At 43.9% G+C, this 14,031-nt stretch overlaps 1 long non-coding RNA gene across 1 annotated transcript in view; it reads left to right on the top strand.

Annotated features, from left to right (window-relative positions):
• Window positions 1-3,724: 3,724 nt before the first annotated feature.
• Window positions 3,725-14,031, top strand: part of LOC120397651 — a 92,814-nt gene continuing 82,507 nt past the window's right edge. The window contains exons 1-2 of the long non-coding RNA XR_005593916.1: window positions 3,725-3,795; window positions 6,172-6,301. This is a non-coding gene — a long non-coding RNA (uncharacterized LOC120397651). The remainder of the gene's footprint in view (window positions 3,796-6,171; window positions 6,302-14,031) is intronic.

Genomic DNA, 14,031 nt, shown 5'->3' on the forward strand with positions numbered 1-14,031 from the left:
TGGTTGAGGTGGAGGAGTCAGAGGGTGGGATATTTCCCAAGGAATGCCTTACTGCTAAATGATGAACTAGGAATTAGCTGAGCCCTCAAAGGTTAACACTCACACTCTACAAGACAGCAGGAATGGAGGGACGGGAGACAGCATCACAGACATAGACAGAGACACACACCATGTGCATGAGAGAGAGATGCACATTTCCCCTTTAAGTACACTGCCTTGTTAATTAGATCAGCTTGCTGAGACTGCAGCAGCTGCTGCCAGCATGCTCCCTCCGTCCTGAGCCATGTTGTGTGTCCCCCCTGCTCTATGGAAGGTGGGGTAAGCAGGGTGCAGGGGCAGGGAAGAGGGGGACACCCTGACATTAGCCCCCCTCTTCTGCCCCTCCCCCCCACAGCAAGCAGGAGTCTCGGGGAGCAGCTCCAAGCAGGGCTGGCTCCAGGTGCCAGCAAAGGAAGCAGGTGCCTGAGGCAGCCAACAGAAAGGGGAGGCAGTCCGTCCATTGTTGGGGCGGCACGTCCGGGTCTGCGGCAGCACTTTGGTGGCCGCTTAGTCGCCCCACTTCAGTCCTCGGCGGCACTTTGGCAGCAGGTCCTTCAATCTGGTTTTTCTTTTTTCTTTTGTTGCCGCTTGGGGCAGCAAAAAAGCTGGAGCCAGCCCTGGCTCTGAGTCAGAGGGCAGGAGCAGCACATGGCAGTGGGGGGAGGGACAGCTCCAATTGCTAGCCTATTGCAGGGCCGCCCGGGGGGGGGCAAGAGGGGCAATTTGCCCCAGGCCCCGGGTCCCACCGGGGCCCCCATGAGAGTTTTTCAGGGCCACTGGAGCAGGGCCCTTCACTCGCTCTGGGGGGCCCCGGAAAACTCTCACGGGGCCGGGCCCCTGGAGAGTCTTCCGCTCTTGGTCTTCGCCGGTGGGGGGTCCTTCTGCTCCGGGGCGGAAGGACCCCCTGCCGGCGAATTACCGCCGAAGTGGGACCCGCCGCTGAAATGCAGCCAGGTCTTCGGCAGTAATTCGGCAGCGGGGGGCCCTTCCGTTCCGGGACCCTCCGCCGAAGTGCCCCAAAGACCCACGGCGGGGCCCCCCGCCGCCGAACTACCACCGAAGACCCAGCTGCACTTCGGCGGTGGGTCCCGCTTCGGTGGCAGGGGGCCCCCGCCGCGGGTCTTCGGGGCACTTCAGCGGCAGGTCCCGGAACGGAAGGCCCCCCCGCTGCCGAATTGCCACCGAAGACCCCAGACCCCCGGAATCCTCTGGGCGGCCCTGGCCTATTGGGTAGCTGCTGCACAGGGAACTTAGAGGAGTGGGGAGCTGGTAGGAGGAGCTGATGGGGGGCTGCTGGTCCATCCCGGTTCCAAGCCCCCACCAGCTAGCTGCAACGGGCTGCTTTTCCTGCAAGCAGTGGACAAAGCAGGCGGCTGCCAAACAACATTAGAAGGGAGCATTGCACAACTTAAACAAGCATGTTCCCTAATTAATCAGCAACGTAACAACGAAACAAGATTAATCGGGATGACTTTAAGTGAGGAGTTACTGTATTAACTTCTCTCAGATGTTCATTAAACATTACTGTCATTCAACAGGTAGGGATAAAACACCTTATTTGAGAGTATAACCAGGCTTATAGCACCATTACTGTGTCAAGGCTGCAGATGGACAAGCTACCAAATATATTTGCAACAAGCTATATTGCTTTGCTGAAAACAGAATACCAACTCACCTGGACAATGTTTCACAACCAAAGGTATCTAAGTGAATTCATCTCTATCAAGCATGCAAACATAACTGTATTTTGTGCTTTTTAACCATTTCCTTTTTCTCCAGCTTTTGATGGTTTGTTACCTTGACTAAGCCTGCTTGCCACAACTCCTGTACAAATGGGTGGAGATCACTTGAGCCTTGTGTGATTGTGATTTAAAAGTTCCAAAAGATGAAATAAACAAGAAGCTCATGACTGTCAGGAGCACATAACCCTCATCTGTTTTCAAAGATTGCTCTTCCATTGATCTCTAGTTCTTAGGTTACATTGTTTACCCCTCTTGTCATTGACTGTGACAGAAAACTTCATAGGTCACATTATTTCCCTTGCCTATCTTAGTTACAATTTAAGTAACACTAGCCAAGATTGCCCAGTGAGATTCTTTCTTCTCACCATCCTTAGTAATGGACCTCTTCATGGTATGTCTATAATTTCTTATATACAAAGGTAAGTTATGTGAATTTCCATAGTTACACAGTATATCAATGGCAGAGTTGGGACTACAACCCAAGAATCCTGTTCTATTTACTAAATACAGTATTAGTGATAAAAGTGTATCAGAGCCATTTACACTTCCTGGAGGCCTACAGTACTATCCAGTGGTGAGCTGGAGCCGGTTCCCACAGGTTCCCAAGAACCGGTTGCTAAAATTAGACCTCTGTGGAGAACCGGTTGTTAAAGAGCCAGAGGGTGGGCAAAGAACTCCGGTCTGCGGGCCGGACCATCCTGTTGCTCCCAGGATTCCCAGCTGGGGAGGCTGAGGCTCCCCCGGCCCTTCCCCCTAGCTGCAGTGGGGCCAGCCGCCGGCACCAGCTGGGCAGCTCAGCTGAGCTCCTGAGTCGTCCTGCTGCTTTGAGCTGCCGGCAAGGTAAGAGGGGAGGGGGCTGCAAGCTCTAAGGTTGCTGAGGGGGCAAGTGGGGCAATTTGCCCCAGGCCCTGCAGGGGCCCCCAGCCCCAAGGGTATGTCTCCCCCAGCCCCTCTCCCACTCCCCCCCCCCCAAATCATAACTTTTTATAGGGAACTGGTTGTTAAGATTTTGGCAGCTCATCACTGCCCTATCAATATCAAGTAATTATAATACTTGCATTATGGGATATCTTTAAGATACAAAGATTACTAATAGAGCAAGTTTTCTTCCTCTTTACTGAATACAGATTTCAGGTGAGGGCTTTTTAAAAAGCCAGATAGCATAGATAGGTCAAACTAGATGATCACAATAGTTCCGTCTGGCCTTGGAATCTATGAATAGTTCATTCCTATTAACAGTTCACTTCCTGCAGCTGTGAAGGGATGTATGGTTTATGTATTTCTAGGATAGATCACCTTTCATCATGGTGCAAGGCATACCATACAATATCCTTTCGCTCTTTGCCCTTTCATGCTGGGAATTAATCAGTCTCCCACCAGTGTACTGTTTTGATTCAGGAGTTCACTTCACTTCATTCTATGCAGGATGGCACTTAAGCTGGTGCTTCACTTTCAGAAGAGGCTTAAATCCCATTGAAGTAAATGGGATTTAAGTAGCATCCTGAATATGTATGCTCTCCTGGGCCCCAGTAGCAGTAACTCTGTTGAAATCAATGAAATTACATTGTTGTAAAACTGGTGCAAGAGGATTCAGGCCCTATTATTTATATCTCAAGATTAGTGATGCAGATTGAGTTAATAATTTGACTCCTTCCCAAGACTTTCTCCCCAGTCGGGGGCGGGGGGAATGCAATGATAAAGAGAGTGAGTCTTAGCTTTGCTGTTAAATGACAGACTCCTACATTTTATTAAGCAGAGACTAGGTGTTGAAGCAGACTGTTGTATTTTCTTGCATGTGGCTACAATGGTCACTAGAGGGCAGTGTTGTTGTTTTCTCATTTAATGGAATGTTCTTCAATTTGTTTATCAAGTAACTGGAAAGTCAAATTCTTTGCAGAATTATCGTAAGCATTTATTTGTATTTCTGTTTGCGCAGATTGAGGGTCAGATTTGGGAAAAGGAGAATAATGGAGGTTCTATGCTCAAGCTACACACACTGTCTCAGGCTCTACCGGTAAGCCCGTAATAGATGGATATTATGATTAGTGATGTGGTTATAGATTCATAAAGTATGAAGCCAGAAGGGACCATTTCAGTCATGTAGTCTAACCTCTATAACACAGGGCATAGTCCCTACCTGAATTAATTCCTGTTTCAATTAGAGCATGTCGTTTGTTTGTTTGTTTTGTTAGGAAAAAAAAATCCAGTCTTCATTTCTAAAAATTGCCAGTGATGAATAATCCATCATGCCCCTCAAAAAATTGTTCTAATGGTTAATGATCCTCGCTTTTAAAAATTTTCACCTTATTTCTAGTCTGAATTTGTCTAGTTTCAACTTCCAGCCATTGGAAGTTGTTATATCTTTCTCTGCTAGATTGAAAATCCCCCTATTATCAAATTTCTGTTTCCCCAAGTGGATACTTATAGACCATGATCCAAGTGTTCTTTTAAAGTAAAGGAATTGAGGTCCTTGAGCCTTTCACTATGGCATGTTTTGCAATCCCTTTATCATTCTTCTGGCTCTTCTCTGAACCCTCTCCAATTTGAGTTAGGAACACCAGAACTGATTACATTATTCCAGCAGTGGTCACATCAGTGCCAAGTGTAGAGATAATAGAACCTCTGAATTCCTGTGCAAGATTCCTCTCGTTATGCATCCAAGGATTGCAATAGTCCTTTTGGCCACAGCATCATACTGGGAGTTCATGGTCACCTGATGATCCCACATCTTTTTCAGAGTCATTTCTTCCCAGGGTAATATCCTCCATCCCGTATTTATGGCCTGCAATCTGTAACATTCCATTAACGATGGTGGAATTGAAATTGTAATGATTAGACTCCAGAATTAATCACATTGAGGTGAGAGGGCCCAGTTTACACTTATGAATTATTGTTTTAGTCCATCTGAAGATTCACTGAAGACAGTGATGCATTAGGCCAGCCAGAAGGTTCTAATCCAGCCACCAAGGGCTAGAAATGTGTTTTTTTTCAATCAAAGCTTAAATGCTGGAGGAACTGATAAGGCCAGCAGGGAACTGTTGGTTTGGAAATGCAATGGCCCAATCTGATCTCTGTAAACCAAGAAGAATTCTGTATGCAGTTCAAGAAGAGGAACATAAACAGCCAGCGTGCGGGCAAAACAGGCAGTAACCCTGTCTTATAAAACTGCCATGAAACTGCCTTTACTATAAAGATGGTGACAATGAAAAAAAACCCTAATAATACTCGATTTTCCTGTGAAACACATGACTTCCCTTAGGTTAGTGGAATGAATTAAAATGAGAATGAAGAACTGAGAAAAATGAATACAAGTTACTCCTACTTGTATTACAATAAGTGCCTAGAGGCTCCAACCAGAACTGGAGTCCCGTTGTGCTAGGCACTGTACAAACACACATTAAAAGACAAGTCCTTCCCCGAAGAGCTTACTGTGTAAACAGAAGAGAGAGAGAGAGAGAGAGAAGGGAAATAGTGGTGTGGCGTGAAAGTCATACAGTAGGTCAGTGGCAAAGCTGGGACTAAAACCCAAATCTATCGACTCCCAGTCAATTGGCCTAGCCACTAGACCCCACTGCCTGCCCAATGATGGCACTCTAGTACTGCATAGATCAGAAGATGTGTCGAACATTTTAAAAAGTTAGTTGATGAGAACATGAATCTGAGAACAATTCCCTCATGTATGTAGTCAAGCAACAACACATTTCTGGGATGACAGGAGGATAAAACTGTCATCAGCAAAAATTACAGAAGGACATAGTAAAAGCAAAGCAGGTGACACAAAGGTTGTAATTAAAGATTCATTGGAGCAGGGGGACTGGGCCGTAGGTGTCCTATCTCAGTGCCCTAACCACCGGGCTATAGAGTCAATCTTACTCTTCTTCTTTGTCCCAGTGGCTCTTTAATTATACCCAATTAAACAGCTTCAACAGGATAGATTGGAAGACCACACCCCCTATCGGAATATCTCATAGCTCAGTGTTTTAGTGTTCTTAGGAGATCTTCAGAACCATTCTTCCCTGTCAGCCAGAGTGAGGAATTGAACCTGGGCCTCAGATATCCCTCTCACCTCTGGGATAAAAGGTATAAAGTGGACACCAAACCCACTCCCATTTTATGTAAAGTGAGGTGGGCACCTAACTTATTCTCTCAAGAAATGGCTTGGGTGCCTAAGCCTCCTGATTGCACAAACAGGAACCTCTCTCTTTGATTGCTAGCAGTGATAGGCACTTCTATAGCCCCTGTTGGCCTGCTTAGGAGGCTCCCTGTCTAGCATGCTGGCTTTTGTGAACTGCATTCTTTGGTGCCTCTCTCTCCCCATTTATCCTATATGGAGCCTTGTTGCCTAACTCAGGCTTTGTGGATCACATTGTTGTTCCTGTGATTTTTCTAGGTATCTAAGTTCCTTTGTGGATCCTGGCCTAATGGACCGTTGGCTTGATTAGCCTGTTGACTGCATTCACACAGCTCCCACTGAAGTGAGATATGGTGTGCAGTGGATAGTATACCCTGCTTCCACACAGGTAAGTGAGATTTCATGTCAGGCTAGCAAGGCCCTGTGGAACTTTTACTCAGTCTCAGTAGACAAGGGAGAGGTATTGAGGTGTTATGAGGCACTCCTCTAGTAGTCAGTCTATAGTAACTTTTTTTGGGAGGGGTTCACCTAAGCAGAGACAGTAAGGAATGGAATGAAATAGGAAACAAAGAAGATAGATGTTATTCATTTGTTAAGCACAACAGTGTGCTTGGTGCTGTACAGAACACACAGTGTTGCCGTTCCTAAGCAGGCCCTCAAATGCTGAGTGGCTTAAAAATCATGAGATGTTTAAAATAATAATAAATGTTGGGTTCCTTTTCTTTGCCTTCTGGTTTCTGCTGCACTTGCTTTTCTCTGAAGCCATAAGGGCTGGAAATTTGCTTTTTGTTCTGAATAAATGCCAAGTGTCTCATGCAAGCTCCTGATTCCTGCTTCTGGGGATTTAAGAGAAACCCCAAGCATCACAAGACTCGCAACTAAATGATGACAAGTGGCAACACTGCAAATACAAAAGCAGTCTGTGCTCCCCAAGAACAAACGTCCAAACGTCCTACTCAGACCAATTCTGATTCCTGCTCTCTTTTCATGAGTGTCAGGGAGAGCTTTCTTGGCATGTACCATATCCTGGTTAGTCAGAAAAGCCCATGCTCAGATGCCTGAGTCTGCAGAACATGAGGTTTGGGCAAATAGCAATGGTGTTAGCAGGGCAAAATGGACATTATGGGATTAAAAATCATAGGGGCAAACATAGGAGAGAGGTTGAAATGGTTCCATTTCTTATTGGAAGTAATAGACAAAAGAAGATAGGTGGGAGGGAAGCAGTTGTGGCCTATACACTGGAAAGCATTTGCCACTGAAAGGTATTAATGATCTGAGAGTGGATTACAAATCCACAAGGGAAATTAGAACTGAAAATGGAAAAGACAGAAAGCTAGTCCAGAGGATTTGTGTCAGGTTAAGTTGCCAACATTTAGAGATGGATGGACACTGTGGCTCAAGTTAGGAGGAATAAAAAAACAACAAAGAAAAATGAAAAGCTATATGGTACAACAGTGCAGTGACTCCCACTGTGCAGTAGTTAACATTGTGTCAGTATTTCTATTGTAACCCCTATTTTTATTGTTATGCAACTTGGCCTTGAATATGCGCCAGGATGTGGTGGGGCAGATTGTTTTGTTTTACAAGCTTTCAGAGAATGTTTTCAGCTATTTTGAAGTTATCAGAAGACAACTCTTGTGATTTACATGACTTAATTTTTACTGAGATGAACCTGGCCCTAAAAGGCAGTACTTTCTGAAGGTAGCTCAAAGGCTTTTCTAAAACGAATTGGTGGCTGAGCAAGTTAAGCAGTGGGGTAAGGAGGAGGTCATACTGTAAAACTTGGGGGGTGGGGGAATTTAGAGCACCAAGTCTGGATCAGATTGATCTGTTTTGGTCCTGCCTCCACTTCCCATCGGGGATGTATTATGAAATGTAATTGGTGGAAAAGAGCACCTATTTTTTCCATAAAGCAGAAAGTCCATCCTTAAGCAGAAGAAAACCAAATAGGCATGTTCCATGTGAACTCTGCAACTCATAGGCTGGTTCTCTCTCTATTATGTTTTTTAAAAAAAAATTAAAACCTCCACCTCTTCTTATCAGTATGCCTTCTTATTCTGTCTTCTAGCCATATTTGCTTATTTTACAGGCCAAAACAAGTTAGTTACTAGCAATGCAGAGCCAATACTGCCCTTAACTTCTGACAATAACTTGGGCAAGTAAAAAGGCCACTAATTTTGGGATCTTCTGTTTTTGAATGCTCAGTATGTGACAACTAAATGAGGACCCAAAAGCTGAGGCATTCAGAATTTGGAGCCAAATCCCTGCTCCTACTGAATCAGTGGAAGATTTTTCCATTGACTTCAGTAGAAATATGTGAATTTTTGGATGCTCACTAATAATCATCCAGAAATTAACGTTTATCCAGATTTACCCAAACAGATTTGGAAATTGGTCCAGAAACTCATGAGAATGAGATTTCTTGTGAGTTCTTCAGCATTTTTTATTTCAGCTGTATGGGAAGCACAGATCCATTAGGACTGTCTTTTTGTCTGGTTCAGAATTTCTTCCAGTTCTGAAAGCATGATATGCTGAAGTGTATGAAAAAGGCTTAAAATAAATGTGCCAAACAAATACAGCATAGGTCAGGAGTAATCAAGTCATTACAAGCTAAAGGCTGTTTGATATTGTACATGAAATAAGTGGAGGGTTTATACCATTTTCCCACAGGCAGGTGTCTACATCACTAGAACTAACTTTATATATAGCACTACAGGTGGTCTCAGCAGAGAGACAGCCATGGATGGAATGGGAATGAATGGCAAATGAATTCCCTCTAGAACAAGGTGAGGTAATGTGCGACAAGCCGTCTTGTTGCTGTGTCTCAAAATGCCACCTTTCATGGGCCAAAAAAGTCACTTAAAAAAAATAAGCTACCAAAGAGGATAATTTGAGTTCACTTACCTCCATCTTCCCAGTCAGCTGATCACAGTTAGCCTGACAGTGAGAGAATGAGATGGGAACCAGAGAACTGAGTGGGGGAAGGATAATTGGAGAGAGCCTTCAAAATACATTTAGAGCAAGAGATCCAAATGCAGATGACCTACCCAGGTAAGCGGGGGAGAAGTTCACAAGGCAGGCTGCCAGCCCCACTTGCATGGTGATGAGTAGTTACTCTGCCGTGTAGTTAATAGACTGCCTCATGTGAGTAGCTCTTTCCCAGTGTGAGTGAGGGCTTCGCAGTCAAGTACTGCATTAATTCTTAGGAATGCTCTTTCAAGAAAGAGAACCTAACCCAACCAACAACCCACACTGAAATGTTTCTAGCACATCTAAACTCTTTTACAGAATATCTGGAACCTATTTTCAGCAAAAATTGCAAAGGTTTCACAAAACTCAGCTTTGTCTAGACTCTCCCATCCTCAGTTCAGGGAAACAGGGTAAATGGCTGGGGTCTGATATAGCTGCTTTTTTTTTTTTTTTTTTTGGATTTCAGGAAAGGAGCAAGATAAGCTGTGAATGGCCCTTTCCTGCTCTTGCCTATATATTTTTTTAATTAGTCCCAATAAGAAATACTTGGAAAAAGCAAAATCCAGCAGATCTAAAAATGAGAGATGGCACCAAAGCAAACCCTAGAATCCAAGCACCTGGAATGTATGGTAAATCTGAAGCAAGATCTGAATTTGGCAAAAGGGGCCTATCTTTTTTTTTTTTCCCAATTCTAGTTAGAGGGTTAGGGTGCAACACAAATATTGAGTATCTGATGGAATTAGAATATTAGTGATTTACAAACAAATCAAGCACTAATCATTATAATTAGGATAGGAAAAAGACCCTAGGAGATCACTGCATTCATCCCCCTGCAAGTGCACACCAGTCTGAAACATCAGAACATAGGACCTTCTAGACCACATCAGATCAGTCATCCCCCTTGTCTCTGAGGCCAGCACAAACTGCATCTGAGGAAGGTGCAAGAAACACCAGGCTGGACAATTATGAAATAATGTGCCCCTGGGGGAATCTTCCTTCCAAAGTGCTGACAGCTAATTGGTTTATGGCCTGAAACATGATGTCTTATTCCCCTTATAAAGGTAATTGTGGGTATTGTCTTTATCCACATCAATATCTGATCCTAATATACAAAATGGCTTGAAGGTTCATAATTTCAAGTGCTGATTTTTTAGCATCCAAATAACAGTGTTAGTGTCATATTAAGATGCCTATATCCAAAACTGGTTTCTGTAAGTTTCCTCTGTATTGTCACATTTTACGGTGGCTTATTCAAATGGAGGAGAGAGGCAGAACAGGTTTCTGGACAACGTGCATAGTCTATCTTTTTCTCCCTCTCCTCCCTCCAGCTTCCTGGACCCTGCACCAAAAATAAATATTTGCTAATACTGCTCTGCAGGAAGCAATAGTTTTAATCCTTGATAAGACAAATCTCTGGGCACCTGTATGTGCATGTTGGAAGCTGGGGAGATAAATTCTGACCCTCTGCTGGAACAAGCTGGCCTTTCTCTCCTCTTGTTTGTTTGTATGAGCTGAACTAATTTCACAGTTGAAATCTATACCACCTAAAAATTTCCTAGCATTTGTTTTTAAAGGAGCTTTCTGTGCTAACTTCATCAGAAGTGCTGGGTGTGTGAGGGTCAATTTGGTGTGACAGTGATACATTCATAGGGAGAAGTTGTCACTTCACTAGACATGTGGGGAACCATACTTACTGGGAAAACAAAATATTATGGAATGTAAAGGATTTATGTATGAAATAGCCTTTGAAAGGCTACAAAGCAGACAGAAGAGCAGTTTATAAATCTGCGGTGACAAAAGAAGCAGTGTATAACGTAAAATCTATAATGAAGAGCCATTGTTCTAAAGCAGTGTTATTGCTTCCTCTATAATATAATAAAAGCACTTCCCTTTCTATGTTCTGTAACAGCTGGAGCCCAGGCTTTGGGACTCGTGAGGGGGAAGGGTGCGAGAGTCCAGTCTGAGCCTGAACGTCTGCACCACAATTTAGTAGCCCTGTAGCCTGAGCCCCGGTGTGAGCTGGAGTCAGCTGACACAAGTCATCTGTGGGTGTTTTATTGCCCCTTGATTCTATCCCCAGCTCTCTCCCTAGCTCACTTTATCTCTCCAGGCACCTCTGTGCCTCAGTTTCTCTGTCTGTAAAATGGAAATAATCTATTTCACAGGGATGTTGTGAGGTTTAATTGATGCTTTTAAAGTGTTCAGAGATCTTCAGATGAGAGGGACTGTTAAGTAAATAGTATCAGTATCCCATTAGTACCAATTAATGTCAACCGTGGTGGGTTTGTGTGTGTGTGTATGATGTTGTCACCTAGCCACGAGAATGTGAATTGAGATCATCAATACATTCACATAGGACTATGGAATAGTCGTCAGATTGTAAAATATTTCATTACTACTCTCTACCAGTCTGGCCCATCGCCAAATTAGTGACTTAGGGTCAAAAGGTTGCATAGCCTGCGATCAATTCCTCCCTCCATGTGTTTTAAATGGAAATAATTTTCTTTTGCCATTCATTTTGTTACTACTTTTCCTATTGTCTTCTCACTGTTTTTGTTTCAGTCATTTATTTGTCTTTCTAATGAGATGAGAGGACGGGCTATTACAAGGGGTCCTCAAGCAATCTAGTTTTAGGATAGACAAATGATATTTTTTTTGCTGCTATTTATTTGTATTATGGTAGCTCCTAGGAGCCCCAATCATAGACCAGGATGTCACTGTGCCAGGCGATGTATAAACCCAGAACAAAGAAGATGGTCCCTGTATCAAAGCGCTTACAAGTGAAGAGTCAAATGAAGGCAATGCCAGTCCAGTTATTCACCCAGATGCACATTTTTGTATATTTTGTCCTGCTTAATCGTTGATAGTATATTTAGGCCAAATTTTCTTAAGCTCGGAGCCCAGAGTTGACATTAATGAGAACTGTGAGCATTCAGCACCTCTGAAAAGCAGGCTTATTATAGATTTAGGTGCCCACCTGCGCGTCCACCAATGTAATATATGCCAGCAATGCCCCTCTGCTATGTACATCGGCCAAACTGGACAGTCTCTAAGGAAAAGGATAAATGGACACAAATCAGACATTAGGAATGGCAATATACAAAAACCTGTAGGAGAACACTTCAACCTCTCTGGCCACACCATAGCAGATCTTAAGGTGGTCATCCTGCAGCAAAAAAACTTCAGGACCAGACTTCAAAGAGAAACTGCTGAGCTTCAGTTCATCTGCAAATTTGACACCATCAGCTCAGGATTAAACAAAGACACTTGAATGGCTTGCCAACTACAAAACCAGTTTCTTCTCCCTTGGTTTTCACACCTCAGCTGCTAGAAGAGGGCCTCATCCTCCCTGATTGAACTAACCTCGTTATCTCTAGCCTGCTTCTTGCTTGCTTATATATACCTGCCCCTGGAGATTTCCACTACATGCATCCGACGAAGTGGGTATTCACCCATGAAAGCTCATGCTCCAAAATGTCTGTTAGTCTGTAAGGTGCCACAAGACTCTTTGCTGCTTTTACAGATCCAGACTAACACGGCTACCCCTCTGATACTTAGGTGCCCAAGTTTCGGTACCTACGCTCAAAGAATTTGGCTATGGTATCCATTGCACAGTGTCTTGTACCTGGTCCTACATGCCTAGAGTGACTACTTCATGCATATCTAAAGTACTGTTGATAACAGAATGCTTTTCAATTTGTGGAAGGCATTTAGACAGAAAACCTCCATCCATCACCCATATTCCACTACTTATGAACATAATACTTCAATGCATGGAGAGGAGATATCAGCAACGTACTGTGTGTGAATCCAAAGGTTGAGTTCCTTGACAGATTAAACAGCTTTCGTCTATGACAACTGATTACATTTCTGCTGCATGAAGGGTGCACAATGATGTTAATAGCTGGGAAAGAACACTGCATGAGAAAGTCCCTTCTCAGCCTCACTTCCTCAGGATGTCGTTTGGATTTAGAAATGTCTGTGGGCTGTAAAGCATCCACCCACGTTTCTAACTCCAATCTTTCCTGGTTGCTCAAGTTCCCTTAGGACCAACCTACCATTTTTTTTTAAGTTTGCCCTTTGGATCAGCAATGCCCTCTGGAAGAACCCTTTCTTTTGCTGGCAGCAATCAGAACACACATGCTGTTCAGAACTGCAGGATCAGCAGAACAAGGAGCATTGCTCTTTAATGGCAGTTGTGGTTGTCTAATCTTAAAATGCCTCTCAGTATAATGACAATCAATGGCTCTACCTCCCTCTTCCTCCTGCAGAAAGCTTGCCCAGACCTGGCACTACACAAGCGCTCATTTTACCAATCTGTCAGATGAGATATCAGTAAAAGTTTCTTCATCCTCTGTAATTTAAGGCAGGACAATACTTCACCTAGCTCTGTAACAAAATGTTTATCCTAGGGAAAGAAAAAAGTATAAAATGTATTAAGGGAATAGAACAAATCCTATTTCTATATGGCAGAGGAGTTTAGGGGGAAGCCCATAACCTAGGGCCTGAGTCACTGCTGCTTTGAGATCTGAGACCGTCCTACCAATCACCATGGTGTAAATAGCCAAAGCGAATGCTGTGCTTTCTGGCTAACGCTCTACTGGAAATGTGTCGCTTGATGGGATGGAGTAACAATAAGAGGGGATGCAAGATTTTGAGCATTTTGGCAGTGCATTTCTACTGTGAAAAGTGACTCTAAGCGTATATCTGCACTGAACTGGAGGTGTGATTGCAGGACAGGTTGGCATACCTAAGTTTGTTTGTTTTTTGGCGAAATTGCAGTGAAAACATGGTGGTGTAGGCTTCAGCAGAGCCTGTGAAAGCACACCTGGGACCCTGGGTATGTACTCAGGTTGCTAGCCCATGCTGAAGCCCCCACCACTGTCTCTTCACTTCTATTTTCAGCCATGCTAGCTAGATTAAAGCTAACAGCTACACCAGTCCACGCTGCAATCACAGTGTAGACATACCAATTAAATGGGTTTGTGGGATTCCATGTCAATTGTGTCTCAGTTAAACACTATCAAATCTGCTCCATTTATGATTTGCAAGATGTTTTGTTCTAACTTCCAGCCTTAGGCACTCAATCCAGGAGCTGAAAATCAGCTTTCCCACATCGCCCCCCCCCCCCACACACACACTTTGTGA

The sequence above is a fragment of the Mauremys reevesii genome, linkage group 2 (assembly GCF_016161935.1).
Source record: "Mauremys reevesii isolate NIE-2019 linkage group 2, ASM1616193v1, whole genome shotgun sequence".
Lineage (NCBI taxonomy): Eukaryota > Metazoa > Chordata > Testudines > Geoemydidae > Mauremys > Mauremys reevesii.